The sequence below is a fragment of the Augochlora pura genome, chromosome 6 (genome assembly GCF_028453695.1).
Source record: "Augochlora pura isolate Apur16 chromosome 6, APUR_v2.2.1, whole genome shotgun sequence".
NCBI lineage: Eukaryota > Metazoa > Arthropoda > Insecta > Hymenoptera > Halictidae > Augochlora > Augochlora pura.
Genome location: NC_135777.1, coordinates 3,450,610 through 3,456,178, shown reverse-complemented (window position 1 = coordinate 3,456,178; position 5,569 = coordinate 3,450,610).

Here is a 5,569-nt window from a genome sequence, read left to right as displayed (position 1 = left end):
GAGAGAGAGACGATATAAAATAATTCGAATCGTTGTCGGTGGAGAAATATTGACTCGCGACGATAAGGTGAAGCTAAGGAGTACATACTTTCTCGATGGTTTCATTAACCGGAACGGTTACTCGCAAAATGAGAAATGCAAATTCCGTGGAACACTTTTAAATAGTTGCAAAGTTTCTTAATCCATATGTTAATGAATGTGTGGCGATACTGTAATTAAACGACTGATCGTCGAAATGGAACTGCGTGAAACGAATATCTGCTGTCTCTAACTTGTTCTATTATATTTTTTAAACTTATTTAACCCTTTGGCATGTTTTGACGAGTTTGACAAGTGGTGGAAATTTCTGGGAAGGATCTATAGAATATTATTTCGTCTTTTGAAGTTGAAATCAAATTCTGTTATCTTGTCATCGATACAGGGTGTCCTAAAAGTCACTCGCAATCAGGAAAAGGGGTTCTTGAGATCATTTGAAATAACTTAATCATCGTAACTATTAAGAAAATAATACGATAAAGGGTTTAAGTTTAAATTGTAGTCATCTTTGTATTATTACTTATAGGTTAATAGTAACCCTTCGCTGTCAGACACATTTTAATTCCAAATTCAAAATACTTTTTCCACTTCTCACAGTATTTCCATTTTCTGTGATTCATGATTAGGGTATTTTATAACAGATAAAAGTGGGTCTTCCAACACCTAAGACACTTCTAACACCTTTTCAGATATAAACAATCTTCAAACATGATGAAACAATATTTAAAGCCGCCTGAAGATCACCTCTCGATTGCAAAGGGTTAAAATATCCCTATAACATAGTTAAACGACTATTAAGTGAAGATAGAGGACGATTTAGTACATAAACATTCCAAAACGTGTAACTGAATAAACTGCATTAAACATATGTTTAAAAATTTAAAGTTTAAGATCATTCTTTAAATATCCTATTTCAACTTCAAACTATAATCATCATTGTATTACTATATGTTACTTATATAGAACATGTGCAATGATTTAGAGACAGAACGAATGCGTGATAAAGAGATAGAGGGGAGTGAGGGAGAGAGAGAGAGAGAAAAGAGTCACGATATAAAATCATTCAAATCGTTATCGGGAAGAATTATTGACTCGCGACGATAAGATAAAGCAGCCGAGTACTTTCCCGATAGTTTCATTAACCGGAACGGTAACTCGAAAAATGGCAGTCGCAAATTCCGCGGGAAACGCCGCGAAAAAAAAAAGTTGAAAAGTTCGTTAAATCCAACGAAAAAGTTTCACTCGAACAGTTCCGACGCCGGCTCGCGACAGAAATTAATAATTTGCCTTAATTAATCACCGTCCGCCGGTCCGTTGGATTCCGTTTCGCCAGACGACGACGACGACGACGCCCGCCATTGCTGTGAAATTCTAGTTCCGAACGACGAGAAGAGAAAAAGAAGTGCCGCGGCCACCGGAAAAACCAGCGTTCGCCTGTCCCGGGATTTCCGTGACGTCGACTCCTCCGTTAAATCGAGTAGAACTGCTAACTGCCTCCTCCCCCCACCACCGCGCTTTCGTATCGTGTCAAAAAGTGAAGCACTATGTTTAAAAAGCTGAAGGCCACCGCCATTTAAGGAAAAAATAATGCGGACAGGAGAGAATTGCGCTGCTCGCAGAAAAAACAGTACAACTCTCTCTACCCTTTCGTTTTCTTATTAATTTGGCATTAATATTTTTTGGTGTAAAGTGGTAAGTATTGCGTTGAAGAAATAAAAAAAGTAACTTATTTGGAATTTATTATGCGGCGAAAGTGTAGGAATAGTTGATTAAAATATTGTAGAGAACGAAAATATTGTAATGATATTTAATATTTCTGCTTTTATTATTTAATATTCCCAGCTTCGTTATTCAATATTTATTATTTGATATTTCTACCTAAATGTTGCAAATATTTGATACAGCAAATCGACCGCTGCGAACGAACGTTATTTTGGTTTTTTAAAATTGGAATAAAATTGCTACTAATATTTAAGCGTTCAAGTAAATAAATAAACATTAATGTTCCGCCCTCCCTAAAAAATGACTGCAAATAAAAAATGTCTGATCGTAGGAACCGTGATGAGAATGCTACGTCAAGGGGTTGACGTTTATAAGACGCGAAACGTCCACGAATAAATAACCAATGAAGAGGATGTACCGAAGTATAGCGAAGTGGTATAGATGAAAATAGCTGGTAAAACACGGGCCGCGGTTGCAATCTAGAGCAAATAGCGCGGATCGCGCGAGGCCGGTTCGAACAGGGCGACGCTCGAACGATCGAATCGCTGGGTTAATTGGAATCGGACCGGCGGAAATCGGTATTCGGAGCGCGCGCGCGCGCGCCCGCGGTTGCGCAACGAGGAAGAGAACAACGGCTTCCCGATTGTTCGGCCAAAAACGCGAGCAGTTAGGTGAAACACGGTCCCGCGTAAATAACGTCGATGCAAGTTCGAGGTAATGCCCCGTAATTGCAGTCCCCGGCGCGGACGTTAAACGTCGCTTTCCGCCTGAATCACAGGCGAAAGTGTATCATTAGCCGGTGCCGGGTAAAGCGTTCGCGCGAGCGCCGGGCCGCGCGCTCGCGTTTCCCTGTAAACTGTAAACGGCGCAACAATGCGATAACGCGGCCGGGATCGGCCGTAAATCAAATTGGCCCCGATGCGCCGCCGTTTTTTACGATCCTCGCCGCTTGTTCCGTTTTATATCGAATTTTATGGCGACGCCGGCGGGGGGGGGGGGGGGGGGGGGGGGGGGGACGAGAATTCCGGAGGATCGATCTATCCGCGAGAAAATATGCGGTTCTATTTAAAGAAACGAACGGTCGCGCCGATTCACTTGGGGACAAGTGCTATAGGATAATGGAGCTTCTTAAGTAGCGTCGAAGTTCTGCTCTGTGTATGTTCTTTTTTAAATTCGCTTGGAATAGAGGTACAACTCCGACAAGTTAGTAGAATTACGTAGTCGGATAATGTGATACGGTGCAAAATGTAAGGGGGTTGTAATAAATTATACAAGGTATTCCAACGACGTCTAACAATACGAAAAGGGGGGGCTCATTTGAAGTAACTTTTTTCTTTAGAACATTTTCCTACGAGGCGTCGTTAAGAAATTATTAAGGAAAAACAGTGACCAATGAGAGGCGAGTACTGCTGAAGCGATGCAGCCGAGCCAATCAGCGGAACTGGGCTTGGATCGATTGCTGGCTCGGCTGATTGGTGTCTGTGGAGGTTGCTTCTCATTGGTCATAATAAATTAATGACAATACATTATAAATATACAGAACATATAATGCATACATAATACAGAAAGTGTGATAAATAAATCACTTATCATCCTAGAGCAAAATAAAAGTGTAAATACAAAATAAAAATAATACAATCTAAAAATAGACTCGACTGCAAATTTTATGCACATACAGAAAAAATAAATACTAAAACAATGAGACTTCCTTCGTCCTCTTAACAGATAATATACTTTATATCTTCTATCTTAAAAATAATAAATGATACCGTGATTACTAAGATTTTATCTTGAGTCGCCTGCAACCCCAAGATATCGCTGTATATTATAACCAAGAAATAGAAAGAGATAGTTTTAAGGTTAAAGAGAGAATTTTCCGCGTTTCCTTGGATCAGCGTTTCTGTCAGATTCGAAGGATAATAAACCGGGGCGGAAGCACGCGTGTTCTCGCGGCCGCGGTTATCAGTCTCGCTGGTCTTCCTTTGGCGTCGCGGTTGATAGATTAAAAGCAGTTGGGAAGTGCCGGGGGGGGGGGGGGGCGGCCGGCCGGGGTCAGTGACAGCCGGAGCCGGTGTCCTCGATGCCGGAGAACCAGCCAAAACGTACTCATTAGCGTAATTAAGTCGGGCCAAGTGCGACGAGCCCCTCCGCGACCGAGCGGCCGGCCGCCAGACGGAGCCCAGACACTGCCACAATGCAGTCACTGCACATTCTTGCAACGAGTTTTACTCCTTTCGATGCTCGACTCGGTCGAACGACCCACAAAAACGGATGGACATTCTAAAACCTTTTTATCATAACCCTCTGCACTCGAAGCCATTTCAATCCGAAATGCAAAATAGTTTCTTCCGATCTATATAATGCAATAATATTTCATATGATTTATTGCATTTTGTGCACATGAAATCGAGCCTTGCAAACCATACTGCAATTATTTAACTATGAACGCGTTTGACAATTTTAACATTTATTTTTAACATGCGTTTAAAGTTACGTTACATTTATGAGGGAATATTTCTATGCAACTTAGCTTAAATGAAAGCTAAAAGTGTCTACTTTAAGGTAAGATAAATTATGCACTTAAAGGAGTCGAATAGTATTCTAACCTAATAAATTATTATTAATAGTCTGATTTAAAGTATGCCGAGGGTTTAAATTATCTTATTTCACACGTTAAAAAGACATCCAACTTGTGACGACTAAAAACGTCCTAAAATATCCCAAATACGTCCCAAAATAGACGTTAAAAGTATCTTAAAACCGTCCCATAACAAACGCCTCGAAGACACTGGAAACACATTTGCAAAGCATTTCTCCCATTTCCAATATTTTTGACTAAATCAAGCAAGTACATCCAACGACATAAACAACAATACGAATATCATCTCCACGCTTTTCATAAAAATTGCTGCTACCCAAAAACATGCCAATCAACGCGTCTTCTAATCGCAAAGATAACCACTCCAGAAGTATTTCCCGCGATAAAAACGATCCACAAAATGAATAAAACATCCCCTCCTTTCCTATCCGAGAATCGAACGGGGCACCCCTAAAAACAGCAGCGTAAAAAGTCGCTGCGCCGAACCTTAAACTTGAGCCGAATCGTGAACGAGTCTCGATCCACTAAAACCGCCTCGGAATCTCCGAAGAAGAAAAAAAGCGGCGATCCGGTGAAAGGAATTAGGTTGAACGAACGGATCGAGAGACGGATAAAAAGGAGGCACGCCGCACTCGCTCGAACGCCTCAATCTCCGTGGCGAAGCGTTCTTCGCAGATTCGTGCCGGCCGTGTGTGCGCCAGCCCGAAGGGGTGTGTAGCAACCCGCCGAAGGGGTAGCGGCCGAAGCTGAATCCGGAGCCCGACGCCGAAGCCGCAGAGAGCAGGGTGTACGCGAAGTCACTGGCGGGTAGGTCTGGAGAGTCGGCAGACCGGGTTCAGCTTGCGACTGGTTCGTGAATAATGCATGCCAGCCGCGAGGCGAGCTATACCCCACGCTTGCCACGCTATATACGAAGATGCCAGACACGCTACTCGGAACCGGGCTTGTATCTATATGGGCACATAAGTCGCCGGGTGGGGCTACATAACGTTGGATCATGTGTCTGCGCACGCACGCTACGGAGTCGCATCGTTCCGCCGCGTCCACAATGGCCTTAATCGAACAATTAGCTGGCTGCCAGCGGTCGTTTCCCAAAATCGACTTTTATGAATTACCACTTCGCGCTCGAGTGGCGCCTCTCGAGCACGAGATTGTTACAGGAATTATTGTTTTAACCTTTTGCGCTCGAGTGGCACCTCTCAAGCGCCAATG